The 22,505-nt window shown below is 30.1% G+C and overlaps 1 long non-coding RNA gene across 1 annotated transcript; it reads right to left on the bottom strand.

Moving 5' to 3' along the window:
• Nucleotides 1-402: 402 nt before the first annotated feature.
• LOC127734173 (uncharacterized) lies at nt 403-4,735 on the bottom strand. The gene is made up of 3 exons (XR_007997456.1): nt 4,236-4,735; nt 3,825-3,888; nt 403-1,621 (listed from the first exon to the last, which is right to left on the bottom strand). It is a non-coding gene; the product is annotated as an uncharacterized LOC127734173 (long non-coding RNA).
• Between the last annotated feature and the right edge of the window lie 17,770 nt (nt 4,736-22,505).

Raw genomic sequence — 22,505 nt, 5'->3', positions numbered from 1 at the left:
CCTCTTTCCTGTTACTGGCATTTGCCGTCCAGATTTAATCTAGATTTTTAGATCTAATACCAGGTAATTGAGCAGATACACCTGCATGCAGAAAAAAAAAACAGTAAATGAAATACCAAAATTAAAAATGAATGAGTGAATGATTTCAGAGGAGTTGCGATGACAAGAACAGGACTGACTGACGAACGGACAGACAGACGGACAGACGGATGGGTCAAAAACATTATACCCTCCGCAACTTTTTTGCGTGGGGTATAAAAATCAAAATCTAACTTGACCTGTACTTTTATGGTCCATGACATTCTCAAATAAATTTCATTAACGAGACTTATAATTCATATAATATTACTATAACTTCTATAATCCCTTAAATATTTAGGCTTAAACAAAACTAACAATATATTCATGTTCCTGATAACCCAGACAGCTCATCTGGACACCAGATTTTAATGATTTTTAAAACAATATCCATGTATACAAATTGTAAGCATATATACATAAAAGATAATCATAAAAATTATAATTGATGAAATGCTTCTATGCTGTATTTCAAGTTAAATACTAAATAATGACAAAATCTCTATCATCAACAATCTCCCTGCCAGGAACAACCATGACAACCAACTAAAACGAGTGAACTTGGTCAAACTTCTTTAAAAACTGAATTTGTAGTGGGAAAATGTTGGAAACCTGAGTCCAAAACCTAATGCTCTAAAGACCGTCTCAGGAAGTATACTTTAGACAGTATAAAAAAATGTATAATTATTAAGAACAAAACAATTGATAAAAATATAAATTATATTAAACTCAGCTAAAAAATAAAAGAAGAATGTGTCTGAGGACACGATGCCCTTGCTCAAGCTTTGCAATTTTAAAAATTGAAAAAGGAGCATAACTCTAGAAAAGTAAGTGACTCACTGCCCAAATTTGCAACTTTCCAACTGATAAAGGGGCATTACTCTTAAAATTTAGTGCAGTAACAAAAATGGGACAAAAGGAACAACAAAAGCACAGAAGGACTTCCTTTCCCTATGGCAGGGGCATAAAAAAACAAAAAAAGTCGGAAAAGATATATATTTAACAACGGTGAAAGCCAAAATATACATTTCATTTTTTCTTTTTTTTTTAAGATTCTCCATCCTTAACTTCTGGAAGTGTTTTGACTAGACACGGACCATTATTAATATATCTAAAAGAGTAGGTCTTCAAATAAAATTGGTCCATTTCAATTCATTTTCAAAGTACCAATTAAATCTAGCCACAGGGGAAAAAAAATAATGAATACATGATTGAATCTGAACTATGAACTCAAAACAAAACTATACATACCAAAAACCAATTCAGTATCAATATGCATGACAAAAAAATTGTCAAGAATGGACATGAGTAGAGCTACCTGAATATATCCTTTGGTTTTAATGGTAAAAAAAAGAGAGATTTTAAAATTCAAAATAAGTTATCTATAACTTACAATCTTGTTGAAAATGGAGAATCTTTACACTATTTGTTTTTTTGTAAAAAATTATAAACATTTTCTCAAACATACACAAAAATTGTCTGAATTACATTCTTTACTGGTACAGTCACCCAATCATTTTCATGCAGCCACAGTTAAAGTTACCTGAAAAAGAAATATTCATTCTTAAACATATCTGTCAAAACTATGTGAAAATAATTGAAACAATATTTAATGCAAAAGAATAATTATCTGGGCATTACAATTATGATGCATATAACATTTCTTTACCTAGCTTTAAAGTGACTCGTGGACATAACTTTTAGACTACCAGTCTTTGTTGGCAAAAAAAGATGAAAAACAAGTCGTTGTTTGTTGTCTATCATATTTGTTTTGTTTATTGTTTTATCCTATATCAAGTCATTGGTTTTCTCATATGAATTATTTCACATTTTGTCATGTTGGGGCCTTATATAGCTTACAATATAGAATAGGTTTTGCTCATTGTTGAAGACCATAAAATGGCATTCTATAGTTGCTAACATCCTTGTCATGTGGTTATTGGTTGATTAATATCTCGTTGGCAATCATACTACATATCTTAATTTCTATATAGTGGGATTAATTTAGATAAAAAAAAAACAGAGAGAAGATATCCAAAATTCAAATCTTTGACTTCCCTTACTTGTATCTTGATACCCCCTTCCGAATTATACATACACTTATAACATGAATAAACTGTTGTCACAGAGATATGTCTCAATTTTTTGTAATTTTGATTATGCAAATGTTGAAATTAAAATGGCAATACTTAACAAGTTAGGCTAATATTCAAAGTCAATGAACCATGACTGAAGTACATGGCTAAACCATCTTCATGTAAATGAGATGCGCCAATGCTAATACAACTGCACACCAAATATCATTGACTTATTAAAAGTTGTTCCCTTTAAACAAACCTAAACACAATCATTAACTTGTAGTAAACTATGTAAAAGTTTCAAAGTCAATGAACCATGAAGAGCGGGTGGAGCTATATAATCTCCATGGAAACGATACTTATAAATGCCAATAAATTTGCATACCAAATATCATTAACTTAACATTAGCAGTTCATCTTAAACTGATCTTATCACAAACTAATATATGTAAACTAAGCAAGTTTCAAAGTCAATAGGCCATGACTGAGGGGATGGGGCCAAATATTCTCCATTGAAATGAGATGTGCTAATGCTTATACAACTGAATACCAATTAACATTGGCCTACCACTAATAGTTCCTCTTGAACTGACCTAATCACAAACTAATACATGTTAACTAAGCAAAATTTTCAAAGTCAATAGACCATGACTGAGCCAAATTATCTACATGGAAATGAGATGTGCCAATGCTTATACAACTGCATACCAAATATCATTGACCTACCCAGGGACTTTCTATACTAACGGGACTGGTCACTTATAACGATGTCTATACAAATTATCAGACTGATCTCTGCCGTAGCTGATGTCACGTGACTTTATAGCAAATCATTTCCCATTTACGGAGTGTTCTTCATAACTATATGTTCAAGTTTAACAAAAACTCGTTTTTATGAAATTTTATACATTTTGTCATTGCAAAATGTTGTTTTTCAAAAGATTTCTCGGATCGTTTTTTAAATATTGATCTTTGAACTTTGAGGTATTTGTTCGTTGAATTTTCAGTAGCCGCCATCTTGTTTGATAGGGTAAACCATTTTACACACGTGGGATGTTCTTTAAAACGATACGTCTAAGTTTAATAATTCATCATTCTTTCAAAATATTTTTTGTCATCGTAAATGGCTATTAATCAGATTTTATATTAACAACTAATAATAATTATATAATTACAATGAACTGTAAAATACGCAAATCACTACTAGCATCGTATATCAGAGGTAGAAACTAAGTTTACTGTTGGGTGGTAGCTTTAAACAGGCGGCTTAGTAATCAGTTAAAATCAATAGAGACGAGTCCCGTTAGTATAGAAAGTCCCTGACCTACCACTAATGGTTCCTCATAAACTGACCTAATCACAAACTAATACATGTAAAATAAGCAAAAGTTTCAAAGTCAATAGACCATGACTGAGGGGGCAGGGCCAAATAATCTCCATGGAATTGAGTTGGCCAATGCTAATACAACTGTATACCAAATATGATTGACCTACAACTTGTGGTTCACCATAAACTAGACCTAATCACAAACTAATACATTGTTGACACCGCCACCGCCGCCGGAAACAGCATACCTAAGTCTCGCTTTTTGACTGTCAAGCGAGACAAAAATCTAGTGACATGCTCTAAGTTGAATAGTTCATAAATCTATGTACTAATTCTCTTACCAAAAACGTCAGCTCCAATGGCCATTCCCAACCTCAATCCTTACGGACAAGCTGTGATGTTAACCTGAAATATAAAATGCTTCATCATCAAAAATTGTTTAAACTGATCATTGTTGGTATACTTATATATATTTAATATAAACAATGGTAGTCTATAAATGTGTAATAGATGTTGAGAACATGTGTATAAATTGTGTAATTATAAATCGTCTAAAGCTATCCAGCAACCCAGCAAACTTTTTATGTAATTACATCAGATCCTAAGATTTACTTATATAATGGTAGCTGATAAACGAAAGAGTAGACTTCTGACCAACTCCTAAAAGCCTAGAGAGAATTTTCCAAAGAAATTTTATAATACATTTGGTTTTTTTTTTCTCTTCAAAACTGGAATAACATTCTGGTACTTACCTTCCTTTTAGATGTATTAGACCCCAAAGTTTTATAATCCAACACCATGAAAATCATGTCACAGAAAGGTTACCTAAAAAGGAATTAAAATGGATACATTATTATATATTTTATAAATCCATTTCTGTCAACATTAACATTTACTAAATATTGTTTTGATTTCTTACTACATGTTCACAATAGTATAACATCAACACCTAAGTTTGTAAAATTAATATATAAAGATGGAAAACTAAAAGGAAGTCAAAGAATAATGATTTGAATATCAACTGCATTAAAATCTGCATATTTTACAGAGTTATCTCCCATTGAATTAACAAATCTTGGAAGCTCTATTCCAATCTCAGGATTTACTCTTGCTATTTTTTTCAGAAAATCTTGTTAATATACTTGGTACAAATTGTTTCTTTAAATATTAAACTGGTAAAATAATTCTCGGTCGGGTAGATGTTTTCACAATTTTTAGTTTTCAGTTTTCTAACTTGGAAAATATGTTCTCACCATTCACAATGCTACTGTGAGAAAAACATTTATAATGTCTAATACAGTTATCTTTTAATTTTTTTTGTTTTAATTATCCTGATAAGAATTCAACTGGCCAATGTACATGTAATGGTGTATAATATCATACCATTAGTATTTGCAAAACTTTCTTAAAATGGTGTTGATACTTTATAAAGGTATTTAAGTTGATTTCTTCTGTTTGTTTTATCCCATTAAAATCAATAGTCAATACCATATTTTATTTCTTTAAGACAAACAATTACACACATAGGACATATAAAGACCATCAGAAATAATAAATACAGTATTGTAACCTATATATCTCCGTAAGAACTCTGTAATGGAAACAAATAATAAAGATTAGTGATGTTTGAAAAATTGTTGTCACTTCTATCAAAGCAGGCTCTCTTAAAAGCTTACAGTAGATTTAGCTTCATCTGTGATAAAAATAAAATATATAGAGTATAGAGTATAGAGTATAGAGTTATGGAAATCTATATGCCACTCTTCCTGGTCTGTTAGCCATATTCAAGGTCGACAACTGAAACATCCTCTCTAAGCTGAATCTGCAAAAATCCAAAATTACAAATTAAACATCTGTGAGTGAACTGAAATGAAATATAAATATACTAGTCAACAAAAGTAACGATACACAAGTTTGAACTCTAATTTATCATAAAATATAATAAAATAGGAAAAACTGTTAAATTATCCAATGAAAAACATTCATTTGCAAAGCAAATGCATATGATTAAAAGAATCTGACCAAAATGGAAAGTGAGAAACTACCATGTTATATAAAACAGGGGTCAAATTTATTTTGCGGAACATAGATTTTATTACAAATTTATATTATTGAACATAGATGTTCCTCAAATAGTCAAAAATATCAAAGAGACTTAAGGGCTACAGTTCCACAGCTACCTTACCATCAGTTCTTTGAAGAAACCTATATAAAAAATAAATATATATACAACAATATACATGAAAATATATAAAATGAAATAAATCAACCAATCTTACTATTTGGTGCAGAACCATAGCTCTAAATTAGGTCCTTATGATATACATGTACTATAAAGACCGTAGAGCTATGGTTCTGCAGCTACCTTACCATCAATTCTGTGAAGAAACCTATATAAAAAATAAATATATATACAATATACATGAAAATTTTTAAAATAAAATAAATCAACCAATCTTACTATTAGGTGCGGAACCATAGCTCTTAATTAGGTCCTTATGATATATTATAAAGACCTAAGAGCTACGGTTCCGCAGCTTCCTTACCATCAATTCTATGAAACAAGAGTGCACACGCTGAAATGTCTCGCCTTCTTTACTAATCATTGATATTATGTTGATAGTCCTAAATATAAAGCTTTATTACAACTGTCACATCAACTTAACATTAACCAAGTAAACTAAACATTGACCAATGAACCATGAAAATGAGGTCAAGGTCAGATGAACCATGCTAGGCAGGCATGTACAGCTAACAATTCTTCCATACAACAAATATAGTTGACCTATTGCTTATAGTTTAAGAAAAACAGACCAAAACACAAAAACTTAACACTGAGCAATGAACCTTGAAAATGAGGTCAAGGTAAAAAAAAAAACTGCGTGACTGACAACTAGATCATAAAATATTTCCATACACCAAATATAGTTGAACTATTGCATATAGTATTAGAAAAAACGACCAAAACTAAAAAAAATAACTTTGACCACTGAACCATGAAAATGAGGTCAAGGTCAGATGACACCAGCCAGCTAGACATGTACACCTTACAATCATTCCATACACCAAATATAGTAGACCTATTGCATACAGTATAAGAAAAACAGACCAAAACACAAAAACTTAACTATAACCACTGAACCATGAAAATGAGGTCAAGGTCAGATGACACCTGCCAGTTGGACATGTACACCTTACAGTCCTTCCATACACCAAATATACTAGACCTATTGCTTATAGTATCTGAGATATGGACTTGACCACCAAAACTTAACCTTGTTCACTGATCCATGAAATGAGGTCGAGGTCAAGTGAAAACTGTCTGACGGGCATGAGGACCTTGCAAGGTACGCACATACCAAATATAGTTATCCTATTACTTATAATAAGAGAGAATTTAACATTACAAAAAATCTGAACTTTTTTTTCAAGTAGTCACTGAACCATGAAAATGAGGTCAAGGACATTGGACATGTGACTGACGGAAACTTGGTAACATGAGGCATCCATATACAAAGTATGAAGCATCCAGACCTTCCACCTTCTAAAATATAAAGCTTTTAAGAAGTTAGCTAACGCCGCCGCCGGATTACTATCCCTATGTCGAGCTTTCTGCGACAAAAGTCGCAGGCTCGACAAAAACCTATATAAAAAATAAATATATATACAACCATATATACATGAAAATATATAAAATGAAATGAATCATCCACTCTTACTATTAGGTGCGGAACCATAGCTCTTAATTAGGTCCTTACGATATATTATAAAGACCTAAACTACAGTTCCACAGCTACCTTACCATCAATTCTTTGCAGAAACCTATATAAAAATAAATAAATATACAACAATATACATGAAAATAAATAAAATGAAATAAATCTACCAATCTTACTTTTAGGTGTGGAACCATAGCTCTTAATTAGGTCGTTATGATATATTATAAAGACCTAAGCACTATGGTTCTGCAGCTACCTTACCATCAATTCTTTGAAGAAACCTATATAAAAATAAATAAATATACAACAATATACATGAAAATAAATAAAATGAAATAAATCTACCAATCTTACTATTAGGTGCAGAACCATAGCTCTTAATTAGATCCTTATGATATATTATAAAGACCTAAGAGCTACGGTTCCGCAGCTACCTTACCATCAATTCTTTGAAGAAACCTATATAAAAAATAAATATATATACAACAATATACATGAAAATATATAAAATGAAATAAATCAACCAATCTTACTATTAGGTGTGGAACCATAGCTCTTAATGAGGTCCTTATGGTATATTATAAAGACCTAAGAGCTACGGTTCCGCAGCTACCTTACCATCCATTTTCTGAAGAAACCTATATAAAAAATAAATATATATACAACCATATACACATGAAAATGTATAAAATGAAATAAATCAACCAATCTTACTATTAGGTGCAGAACCATAGCTCTTAATTAGGTCCTTATGATATATTATAAAGACTTAAGAGCTACAGTTCCACAGCTACCTTACCATCAATTCTTTGAAGAAACCTATATAAAAAATAAATATATATATACAACAATATACATGAAAATATATAAAATGAAATAAATCAACTAATCTTACTATTAGGTGCAGAACCATAGCTCTTAATTAGGTCCTTATGATATATTATAAAGACCTAAGAGCTACGGTTCCGCAGCTACCTTACCATCAATTCTTTGAAGAAACCTATATAAAAAATAAATATATATACAACCATATATACATGAAAATATGTAAAATGAAATAAATCAACCAATCTTACTATTAGGTGCGGAACCATAGCTCTTAATTAGGTCCTTATGAAATATTATAAAGACCTAAGAGCTACGGTTCCGCAGCTTCCTTACCATCAATTCTATGAAAAAACCTATATAAAAAATAAATATATATACAATTATATATACATGAAAATATATAAAATTAAATAAATCAACCAATCTTACTATTAGGTGCGGAACCATAGCTCTTAATTAGGTCCTTATGATATATTATAAAGACTTAAGAGCTAGGGCTCCGCAGCTACCTTACCATCAATTCTTTGAAGAGACCTATATAAAAAATAAATATATATACAACAATATCCATGAAAATATATAAATGAAAATAATCAACCAATCTTACTATTAGGTGCAGAACCATAGCTCTTAATTAGGTCCTTATGATATATTATAAAGACTTAAGAGCTAGGGCTCTGCAGCTACCTTACCATCAATTCTTTGAAGAGACCTATATAAAAAATAAATATATATATAACCATATACACATGAAAATGTATAAAATGAAATAAATCAACCAATCTTACTATTAGGTGCGGAACCATAGCTCTTAATTAGGTCCTTATGATATATTATAAAGACTTAAGAGCTTTAGTTCCACAGCTACCTTACCATCAATTCTTTGAAGAAACCTATATAAAAAATAAATATATATACAACAATATACATGAAAATATATAAAATGAAATAAATCAACTAATCTTACTATTAGGTGCGGAACCATAGCTCTTAATTAGGTCCTTATGATATATTATAAAGACCTAAAAGCTACGGTTCCGCAGCTACCTTACCATCAATTCTTTGAAGAAACCTATATAAAAAATAAATATATATACAACCATATACACATGAAAATATATAAAGTGAAATAAATCAAACCAATCTTAATATTAGGTATAGATCCATAGCTCTTAATTAGGTCCTTATGATATATTATAAAGACCTAAGAGCTACGGTTCCGCAGCTTCCTTACCATCAATTCTTTTGAAGAAACCTATATAAAAAATAAATATATATACAACAATATACATGAAAATATATAAAATGAAATAAATCAACCAATCTCACTAAAAGGTGCGGACCCGTAGCTCTTAATTAGGTCCATATGATATATTATAAAGACCAAAGAGCTACGGCTCCGCAGCTACCTTACCATCAATTCCTTGAAGAGACCTATATAAAAAATAAATATATATATAAAACAATATACATGAAAATGTATAAAATGAAATAAATCAACCAATCTTACTATTAGGTGCGGAACCATAGCTCTTAATTAGGTCCTTATGATATATTATCAAGACTTAAGAGCTACGGTTCCACAGCTACCTTACCATCAATTCTTTTGAAGAAACCTCGGTATATAAAAAATAAATTTATATACAACCAAATACACATGAAAATATATAAAATGAAATAAATCAACCAATCTTACTATTAGGTGCTGATCCATAGCTCTTAATTAGGTCCTTATGATATATTATAAAGACCTAAGCGCTATGGTTCTGCAGTTACCTTACCATCAATTTTTTGAAGAAACCTATATAAAAAATAAATATATATACAACAATATACATGAAAATATATAAAACGAAATAAATCAACCAATCTTACTATTAGGTGCGGAACCATAGCTCTTAATTAGGTCCTTATGATATATTATAAAGACTTAAGAGCTACAGTTCCACAGCTACCTTACCATCAATTCTTTGAAGAAACCTATATAAAAAATAAATATGTATACAACAATATACATGAAAATATATAAAATGAAATAAATCAACCAATTTTACTATTAGGTGCGGAACCATAGCTCTTAATTAGGTCCTTATGATATATTATAAAGACTTAAGAGCTACAGTTCCACAGCTACCTTACCATCAATTCTTTGAAGAAACCTATATAAAAAATAAATATATATACAACAATATACATGAAAATATATAAAATGAAATAAATCAACTAATCTTACTATTAGGTGCGGAACCATAGCTCTAGGTCCTTATGATATATTATAAAGACCTAAGAGCTACGGTTCCGCAGCTACCTTACCATCAATTCTTTGAAGAAACCTATATAAAAAATAAATATATATACAACCATATACACATGAAAATATATAAAATGAAATAAATCAACCAATCTTACTATTAGGTGCGGAACCATAGCTCTTAATTAGGTCCTTATGATATATTATAAAGACCTAAGAGCTACGATTCCGCATCTTCCTTACCATCAATTCTATGAAAAAACCTATATAAAAAATAAATATATATACAACCATATATACATGAAAATATGTAAAATGAAATAAATCAACCAATCTTACTATTAGGTGCGGAACCATAGCTCTTAATTAGGTCCTTATGAAATATTATAAAGACCTAAGAGCTACGGTTCCGCAGCTTCCTTACCATCAATTCTATGAAGAAACCTATATAAAAAATAAATATATATACAACAATATACATGAAAATATATAAAATGAAATAAATCAACTAATCTTACTATTAGGTGTGGAACCATAGCTCTTAATGAGGTCCTTATGGTATATTATAAAGACCTAAGAGCTATGGTTCCGCAGCTACCTTACCATCAATTTTCTGAAGAAACCTATATAAAAAATAAATATATATACAACCATATACACATGAAAATGTATAAAATGAAATAAATCAACCAATCTTACTATTAGGTGCGGAACCATAGCTCTTAATTAGGTCCTTATGATATATTATAAAGACCTAAAAGCTACGGTTCCGCAGCTACCTTACCATCAATTCTTTGAAGAAACCTATATAAAAAATAAATATATATACAACCATATACACATGAAAATATATAAAATGAAATAAATCAACCAATCTTACTATTAGGTGCGGAACCATAGCTCTTAATTAGGTCCTTATGATATATTATAAAGACCTAAGAGCTACGGTTCCGCATCTTCCTTACCATCAATTCTATGAAAAAACCTATATAAAAAATAAATATATATACAACCATATATACATGAAAATATGTAAAATGAAATAAATCAACCAATCTTACTATTAGGTGTGGAACCATAGCTCTTAATTAGGTCCTTATGAAATATTATAAAGACCTAAGAGCTACGGTTCTGCAGCTTCCTTACCATCAATTCTATGAAAAAACCTATATCAAAAATAAATATATATACAACAATATATCCATGAAAATATATAAAATGAAAATAATCAACCAATCTTACTATTAGGTGCAGAACCATAGCTCTTAATTAGGTCCTTATGATATATTATAAAGACTTAAGAGCGAGGGCTCCGCAGCTACCTTACCATCAATTCTTTGAAGAGACCTATATAAAAAATAAATATATATACAACCATATACACATGAAAATGTATAAAATGAAATAAATCAACCAATCTTACTATTAGGTGCGGAACCATAGCTCTTAATTAGGTCCTTATGATATATTATAAAGACTTAAGAGCTTTAGTTCCACAGCTACCTTACCATCAATTCTTTGAAGAAACCTATATAAAAAATAAATATATATACAACAATATACATGAAAATATATAAAATGAAATAAATCAACTAATCTTACTATTAGGTGCAGAACCATAGCTCTTAATTAGGTCCTTATGATATATTATAAAGACCTAAGAGCTACGGTTCCACAGCTACCTTACCATCAATTCTTTGAAGAAACCTATATAAAAAATAAATATATATACAACAATATCCATGAAAATATATAAAATGAAAATAATCAACCAATCTTACAATTAGGTGCGGAACCATAGCTCTTAATTAGGTCCTTATGATATATTATAAAGACCTAAGAGCTACCGTTCCGCAGTTACCGTACCATCAATTCTTTGAAGAAACCTATTTAAAAAATAAATATACATACAACCACATAAACATGAAAATATATAAAATGAAATAAATCAACCAATCTTACTATTAGGTGCGGAACCATAGCTCTTAATTAGGTCCTTATGATATATTATAAAGACCTAAGAGCTACTGTTCTGCAGCTACCTTACCATCAATTCTTTGAAGAAACCTATATAAAAAATAAATATATATACAACAATATCCATGAAAATATATAAAACGAAAATAATCAACCAATCTTACTATTACGTGCGGAACTGTAGCTCTTAATTAGGTCCTTATGATATATTGTAAAGACCTAAGAGCTACGGTTCCACAGCTACCTTACCATCAATTCTTTGAAGAAACCTATATAAAAAATAAATATATATACAACAATATACATGAAAATATATAAAATGAAATAAATCAACCAATCTTACTATATGGTGCGGAACCATAGCTCTTAATTAGGTCCTTATGATATATTATAAAGACCTAAGAGCTACGGTTCCGCAGCTACCTTACCATCAATTCTTTGAAGAAACCTATATAAAAAATAAATATATATACAACCATATACACATGAAAATATATAAAATGAAATAAATCAACCAATCTTACTATTAGGTGCGGAACCATAGCTCTTAATTAGGTCCTTATGATATATTATAAAGACCTAAGAGCTACGGTTCCCCAGCTACCTTACCATCAATTCTTTGAAGAAAGCTATATAAAAAATATATATATATACAACCATATACAGATGAAAATATATAAAATGAAATAAATCAACCAATCTTACTATTAGGTGCGGAACCATAGCTCTTAATTAGGTCCTTATGATATATTATAAAGACCTAAGAGCTACTGTTCCGCAGCTACCTTACCATCAATTCTTTGAAGAAACCTATATAAAAAATAAATATATATACAACCATATACACATGAAAATATATAAAATGAAATAAATCAACCAATCTTACTATTAGGTGCGGAACCATAGCTCTTAATTAGGTCCTTATGATATATCATAAAGACCTAAGAGCTACGGTTCCACAGCTACCTTACCATCAATTCTTTGAAGAAACCTATATAAAAAATAAATATATATACAACAATATCCATGAAAATATATAAAATGAAAAAAATCAACCAATCTTACTATTAGGTGCGGAACTGTAGTTCTTAATTAGGTCCTTATGGTATATTATAAAGACCTAAGAGCTACGGTTCCGCAGCTACCTTACCATCAATTCTTTGAAGAAACCTATATAAAAAATAAATAACTATACAATCATATACACATGAAAATATATAAAATGAAATAAATCAACCAATCTTACTATTAGGTGTGGAACCATAGCTCTTAATTAGGTCCTTATGATATATTATAAAGACCTAAGAGCTACAGTTCTGTAGCTACCTTACCATCAATTCTTTGAAGAAACCTATATAAAAAATAAATATATATACAACAATATACATGAAAATATATGAGGAATGATAACAGAAAAGAGTCATGCCCACTGACCTGAAGGAAATTTAATATTTTATGAATTAGATTAGGGATCTCTCAAAGAATTCAAGTAGGAAAATAGGTGATGAGGTATGAGGTGAGATTCCTTCCCTCTATATAATATATATCAGTGACCGCTGTGGATAGTAAACTTGAAATTGATAGAAAATAGCAACTACAAGTTATTTTTAGTATATTTATGTTCATACAACAGAAAAACGCAAAAATAATTGAAATTAATAGAAAACAAAAAAATAAGAGATTCTGGAAAAAAGGGGGAGTGTTAAAAATAAATTGTCCTGTGCCAAGTACCTAATAGGTAAATAGACTCCAAGAAAAAAAATTATAGTACCCTATTGCATAATTTTTAACCAACAAAAAAATACTCACCACATATAATTATAGATGAGGTTCTTGCCGTAACCCTTTGGTAACTACAAAGATAGCTGTTTCACTGTACACATTGCTTGCTCTTCAAGGTCATTGAATACTGTTCTGCTCTGTTCAGTTGTTCGGTTCCTCTAAAATATCAGATAAGTATAAAATATTTGAAAGGATGGAAACTTAAAACTTTATTTTATTTATAGACTTCTTTATAAAATGTTTATTTAATCTAAGACATTCATATAAAAATAAGGAGATGTGGTATGATGAGACATTACTGTCCACCGAAGTTCAAATGAAGTAGATGCAAGTCATTATACTGGCAACTGTACGTCCTTCAACAATGAGATAAACCTAAATCATATGGTCAGGTTTAAAAATATGAAACAATTCAATTGAGAAAACTAACAGCTTAATTTATAAACAGTTTACATAAAAACAAATATGACAAAATTGAACCAAGGACAACCACTGAACTTTCAGGCTCCTGACTTGTGACAGGCACATAAAGAATGAAATGTGTCGGGGTTAAATATGCATGTTTGTAAGTGTTCAACACTCCCCCTAACCTGGGACAGAGGTGTAACAGTACAACATCAAACTGTAAAAATCAGTTGAAAAAGGCTTTACCCATCAGATGGATTATTACAGTAACAAATAGAAATACATCTAACAAAAATGGGTACTTATACATCCCAAAAGCAAAAAGGCACAAAGTACAGATCTGAGAGTACTCACAGTTACTGACAGCTAGTTCAAAGCCAATAACAACTAATAAAAAACATATCATAGGGAACATGTGTACTTAAGTTTCAAGTTCAACTTCATCAAAAACTGCCTTGACCAAAAACTTTAACCTAAAAACTTTAACCTGAAGCAGGACAGACAGACGAACGAAGAAACAGACGAACGAAAGAACCAACAGACGAATAACGGACAGATGAACGAACCGACAGACAAACGAACGAACAGACTAATGAACGGACAAATGAACAGACCCACAGACCGAAAAACATTATGCCCATAAATGGGCATAAAAATCATGTATCTAAGGCTTAAATATCAATCAGTTCACATCCAACATCCAATGGATTAAGGGTAAAGACGTCAATAATAGTCAGAGAAACACATGACCTTGTGCAATGCCAAACTATAGGTATTGACAGATTGTAGAACCGTGAAAGTACACATGTGTAATATTTAGTATGGTTTTAATTCATTGATGACAAAATCAATATTTACACCAATAAAAACAATATTCAAAGATTTATTTACACTGTTGAATAGGTAACCTTTTAGAATAAGTTTATTTAAAGGATTGATAAGTGTACGTAACACGGATTGTTTATGTTTTCTTTAGTACAAAAAATTCTCCTTTAGCCAATGTCATATTTCAATCAATTTCTAATGTATCTATCTCAACAAGAATAACAACATATCCAATATATAATATTAATATTATTCTGTAAAACTTAAACCATAAAACATTTCTTTGCATGTAAATATCATTAAGTAAGATTAAGGTTATTGTTCCGTGACCTATTGCGGTTCATATGGATGTAGATGTAGATGGCTATAAATTATATAATACATGGCAAATATTTGTAAATACTGAATATCAGCTCATAACTAAAGCAAAGAAACAGACAGATATTATTATGTTGAAAAGATATGTTATAATTTATATCTGATTAATCTTTTTAGCTACAAGTATCCAAAAGGTAAAAAAAACAGGGTTTGTAAAAGTTTTTTTGTTTTTGTTTAAACTATTATACCTTTTTAACTGTGTCTACCATTGTTGAAAGTCTATATAATGGAGTTGTAAGAATGTCTGGCTATCCTAAATGCATTTGAATACAAAGTTAGACGACTGTAAGTTCATAGTACTCCAAGAACTGAAAAGAAACATTTAATATTAAAACAGGTCATAAAAATTTTCACATACCGGTAGACTAGAACAATCTACTTGCTGATGAGAGAAGTCAAACTCGCTGCAATACATTTGGATTTTCATTAAGTCAAATGACCCTAGAAATATTAATAAATATAAGGTTTTCAGATCCATGATTTTGAAAAGGGGGGGCCCATAAATGTAGCTCCATATAGGGGAAGGGCAACCCCTTAAATCAGCCTCTGCTTTTGCAAAACTTGTAAATTTGTAGACATGTACGGACATTTGGAAGAGTGTTTAATATATAAACTAATGTGAAGAAACTGTAATAGTCACCATTTTGTTTCACATCCAACCTTATTATGCATGAAAATTTTGTGAAATCTTATTGATTCTATAAAAGTAATTTTCTAGAATTAAAAGCTTTCAAATCCCAAAGAGATCGCATTGAAGCAAATAATTATAACTAATTAATACCTTAAACTCCTCATAAACCTCTTTAGTGTACCAACAAAATTCTAAGGAAATAATCCATGTCTTTATTCAAGGAATTAAAGATCAAACTTATAATTTGGAGTCATATAGGAAATAAAACTGTTCACTCACATCTACTCAATTCACACTTGAGTAACTGGCTGTGTACAAAAATAATTTAACCTGACAAAGGTATTTCACCAAATTATGTAACAGAATTTTGTTCAGATAATAAAACATTCCCCTAAAGGGAAAAGTTTTAATATAAGTTGTACAACTTTGCCCCCAGCATAGCTTAGTAAAAAACAGTACAGGGGTGTGTAACAGGACACTTTGTATGAAGATACACAGACTCTTTTTATGAATAAGTCACTGGTGCATTCATTGAGTTCACTTTTATCTTTTATCATTTTATCCTTAAGGTACACCTTGTGACCTAATTACCTTGATTTATAAATATAATTTATCAGGTTGGGAACAACCCTCCAAATGAGGGACATCCCTTAAATGAAGGACTGTCCCCCAGACAAGGGGTCATTTTGCTGTTGTAGAAAAGAAAAAAGAAAATCTTAGCTTTTTTAACTTAAAAGTGGAAAAATTCATTATTTTTGGAACAACTTTTCTAAAAAAGGGGTCCACTTATTTTTAATAATAAAGAAGATATACATTCAAGTCCATCAATATTACTTCCGTTTCCGGACAAACTATGATAAACAATTCCTAAATATAGAAGGACAAAAGTTAAGGGAATGGTTCCAAGTAATATATAAAGACTCCTTATATTGATAACATCCACCACAACAGCCAATTATCACCATCCTGCCCATTATCTACATTCTTTGACCCAAAACTTGTCGTCATTGTAAAAACTAACAATAATATAACATCTTAATTTTTGACGATCTACCTAAAATTGCCATTGAGAGTGTTACTCAATCCAATCTTTGGATGCCCGACACTGAATTTATTAAGTATAAGTTGCCTGATCAACCAAAACCTCCAACAGGCATTGCTATCAAGGCACCTTTTGAAAAACTTTATCACGATTTGTACAGGCCAGCTGCGTGTATGGTAGCATTCTAAGTTGAATCAAAAGATCGGTTTCTGCTTTGGATAAAAACTTTTGCTTTTCACTACCATTCCCTATTTGGGGCTCTTGACAACTATACTAATGCAAGTGGACAGACAAAAAAAATACTAAAGAGGGCAACATAGGTGTCAGAAATAAATACTGACTCAAACAAACTATATATACTTACATTTCATTTATATATAATTAATATATATCCAACAACCTTTCTCATAACAGTTCAAGGAACACATTATTTATCATGGGCAAAAACAGAGTTCCAATATCTTTAATCAATTGGTGAACACAATAGTCTTCTTGATTCATCAAACACAGAATACACTTTCTTCACAACACAATTAGACCAAAGTGAGACAAAACCTATGAAAATGTCAACCCTTAGAATTGTAACGCCAAGAACACGATACTGTGATAAATAAACAATCTACTGAAAATATTCTTGCATCATTGCAACTATTAGAGAGTAAACTATGTGAAGTGTCAAACACCTGTGCAGGCTTAAAAGATGACAACCCTACAGATAACAATAACTATGATAGCAAAATGTCAGAACTAAATCAAAATCTTGATGACCTGAAAGAAAATCAACAAAATTTAGAAAAAGAGCTTCTTGTGTTATCATCTAATCAGATGAAGAAACAATTTGTAAGTTCAGCAGTCCTTGACAAGAAACTTGTAGACTTTGAAAAGTCAATTTTGACAAAAATAAATTTACAAAGAAACAAAGTTATACTTACACTGTCACATTAAAGGAAAATTCTGACTTAAGAAAGTGTTGACAAATTTGGATCGAGTCGTCAAACTCAAAACTATGAACACAAAATGAGGCTCTTGAGGAGCAAAATCAGTTTTTAAACAAGAAACTATCTGATCTTGAAAAACAACTTCATGAGATCAATAACATGTACCTGAAATTGAATACAAGGCAACCATAAGCACACACAACCGATTTACAGGGCTTACAACACAAAATGATGACATGACAGATATAAGTGAAAAAAATCAGAGATGAACAAAAAGTAAAGAAAGATGATGATAACAGTTCATGAAAAAATCAGAGATAAACAAAAGGTAAAGAAAGATGATGATAATTTTAACAGTATTCCTAAAGAAAAAACATACAGGTATGCTCAAGATCTAGAAATAATTATTGACTCTCATGGAAAGTCTATTGTCCTCAAAACTGTACAGAAATATACAATCCAAAATCAAGGTTCTTGGACCAGGAATGAAGAATATAAAAGGTGCAGGGGAGACTATTCTTGAAACAACCAACAAAGACACCAGACATATTGTCTTAGGTGTAGGAAGCAATGACTTGAGTATTTAAACAACTACTGTATGTGTAAATGAAATGAAAAACCTTATAGAAAACACAAAAAACAGTCATACTCGTTCCCACATACATGTTTTACCAACATTTGATCGTGTGAAACAGCCCCATTTCAACAAAAAAGCAAAAGAATTCAATGAAGAAATAAAGAAATATTGCGAAAATCAATCAGATGTTAAATTCATTTTGAACAGTGACATAAGTGGTATTAACACGTCCATTTTTCAAGAGGATGGCATTCATTTTAATCAATCAGGCAAAAAATGCCTCGTCAGAATCTTAAAAAACACATTTGAACCCAGTATTTAGACTTAAACCTTGTAATGAGTACAAAACTTCTATTTCTACAAGTAAAACACAAAACGGAAACTTAAAACATAAACTACTACCATGGTTGACAAAACAATGACAATCAGTCTTACAGGCAAAACTACATGTACAATGAAAACCAAAACCCCTATAACTATTATACCTGTAGTCAACAATATCATAATGCTACCAAAAAGTGAAATAAACCTACTTCTCAGTAGACTCAGTGAGTAGACTAATATTGAACTTGCACAATAATTCAGCTATAGATTTAACTGAAAAGCTATATAGTACAGTACATTTAGCCATATACTTTAATTAAGGCAAATTAGAATAATAAGCATTTATTATAGTTATTTTTATTTTTGTACAAAAATCACAATAGTATGTTTTAATTTTTTATTTATGTTGCTTGCAAATGTCATTAATTACATGTATATTGTAGTATACACTCTTTAAAAGTATACTGTAGTCTAGGCACTATTACATACATATTGCTATCAATGTTTTATGATACATAAAATTAGCACACATCTCATGAAATAGAAAAATTTAGATTTACTTCCCTTGTCCCATGTTTGAAACTCATTATTGTGTTTTAAGTTAAAGTAAAAGAAACTTATATATTTATATATTATTTTGATAACTAAATGAAATAGAAAATATACACATTACACATATATATCAATGACTTATATGTCCCTGCATATATTAACAAAAAAGATCTGTAAAGTAATAATAATGGAGTTATTTCCCTTTCTCCGTGTCCTTTGTAAATAGATTTTTGACTTACTATATGAATATTGCCTATTGGAATATCCATGGTTTAAATGAAGATAAATTTCAGGATGATTTGTTTATTGAAAATGTTTGTAAATATGATATAGTTTTTTTTTTGCTGAAACTATGTAATTTCTGAAATAAAACAGAACAACTTCTCAATATAGTTAAAAATAGATGGAACTTTCCTCAATTTAGAGAAAGACATATTTTTATGTTTTACTTACATCAAACCATATAATAATAAGGATTTTCTGAATTGACATTCACAAAAATGGAAAATGATATTTCTTTTTTTCTATCTTAAGGTGAGGTGATTACAAGCGTTGATTTTAATGCACGCACAGGTGGGGTTAAATGACTTTATTCAAAATGATGGTGTTAATGACAATTTTACAGACTGTCCAGTACCTGAAGATTATACACCTGATTTACCCTTAGAGAGAAATCAATTAGATCAAAAAAACAATTTACATGGGAATCTACTAGTTGATATTTGTAAGTCCTCTCAAGTGAGAATTGTGAACAGAAGATTTCTTGGTGACTCACTTGGCTACTTTACATTTTGTAATAGTAATGGTAAGAGCACAGTAGATTATATGCTGACATCATAGAATTTATTTTATACCATCAATAACTTTATGGTAAAACCACCTACTGATCTATCAGATCATTGTTTAATAGCATTGAATATTTTTAATTTTAAACACCCTAAAGAAATAAAGAAGGAAGAACTATGGTCCCTTCCTGGTACTTTTAATTGGACCGATCAGAGCAAGGACATTTATATTGACCCTTTATTAGAAGAAAATCGTGTAGAAGACATTCTATCTTTAAACAAACTAATTGACAATAATAGTTTTAATGATACAGACTTCTTATTGACCAAAACTAATGAAATGTATTTAGAAGCCACAAAAAAATCAGTTTCTTTCAAAGCAAATTTTAAAAAATCCATCATTCTATACAATAAACTTAAAAATAAACTAGAAAAGGTTTTTTTCAATCCTTGATAAAACAAATAAATGATAATATAAATCCAAAGAACACCAAAGAATTTTGGGGTAGCATTAATAATTACAAAAAAAAAAGAACAATAACTGTGAACCTGCTATTTCTGCCAAAGAATGGGAGATTCATTATAAAAATTTACTAAATGCTTCAAGTGAAAATGATAAAACTGATACTAATCAAAATATAGAGAACAAAGACCATAACTGTACTAATACATCCCTTAATGTCCCTATTACATGTAAAGAAATCAAAGACAGTGCATTAAGAAGTTAAAAAAGGGAAAATCTGGAGGTCCTAATCTGATAATTAATGAGTTTCTAAAGGTAGGGTCAAACACTTTAGTTTTACTTCTGACAAAACTTTTTAATAAGATACTTAATTCAGAAAAATATCCCAAATTTGGAACATTTCTCTATTGACATCAATTTATAAATCTGGTGACCCATCTGATTGTGGGAATTATAGAGGTATAAGCATAACAAGCTGTCTTGATAAAGTATTTACCTCCACATTACAAAAAAGACTTAAGTGATTTTCTTGAAACAAATAATTTATTATGTTCAAATCAAGGTGGTTTTAGAAAAAATTACAGAACTGTAGATCATGTCTTTATTTTAAAAACAATAATAAACAAATAATTGTTTAAATGCAAAAAGAAACTATATGTGTGTTTTGTATTTCTAATTTTAAAAAGGCTTTTGACAGTGTCTGGAGATCAGCTCTATTCTTAAAATTACAAGTAAAGATAAAGGAATCCGAGGCAAATTTTATAACATACTGCATGACATGTACTCTAATACGTTATATTCATGTAAATATCAGAATATGTTTACCAAGCCTTTTCTTGCTAATCAAGGAGTCAAACAAGGAGACAGTTTGAGTCCTACTTTATTTAATATATTTGTCGATGACATAGGAAAATACTTTGATACCAAATCAACTAGACAAGTGCAGTTAATTTACATGATCAAAAATTGAACCATTTATTGTATGCTGATGATTTGTTATTGATATCTGAATCTACAACTGGTCTCCAGAACTGTCTTGATTCTTTGCAAAAATATAGTGCTGAATGGAAACTGGATGTGAACTTTAAAAAAACAAAAATTATAATTTTCTCAAAAAAAAAAGTAATTCAAGAAAATTTCTACTTTTATTACAGTTCTAATGCAATCGAAATCGTTGATTATTATAAAATTAGTTGATTTTCATAGCTCTGGAAAATTTATACAGGCAGTGTCAAGCCTCTCAGATAAAGCTAAGAAAGCATATTTTGCATTGGTCTAAACTCCCATACAGTGAAAACTTGTCTGTTAAAACTTGTCTCCAGCTTTTTAACTCAATGATAGTTCCCTGTTTTAACTTATGGATCAGAAGTATGGATATCAGAATCCAAACCAAATTTTGAAGCTTTAGACAAAAGTTAATTTTAAACACATAACTCCATATTTAAAAACATACTTAGGGTTCATGGAAAGTCTTCCAATCTAGCAGTTCGGTGTGAATTGTGTACATTACCTATTAGCATTAAAAATGTTATCAACTTATGTATA

This window comes from Mytilus californianus, unplaced genomic scaffold (genome assembly GCF_021869535.1).
Source record: "Mytilus californianus isolate M0D057914Y unplaced genomic scaffold, xbMytCali1.0.p SCAF_3, whole genome shotgun sequence".
Classification (NCBI taxonomy): Eukaryota; Metazoa; Mollusca; class Bivalvia; order Mytilida; family Mytilidae; genus Mytilus; species Mytilus californianus.
Note: the sequence above shows the minus strand (reverse complement) of the source record. Positions and strands in the feature narration are given on the sequence as shown.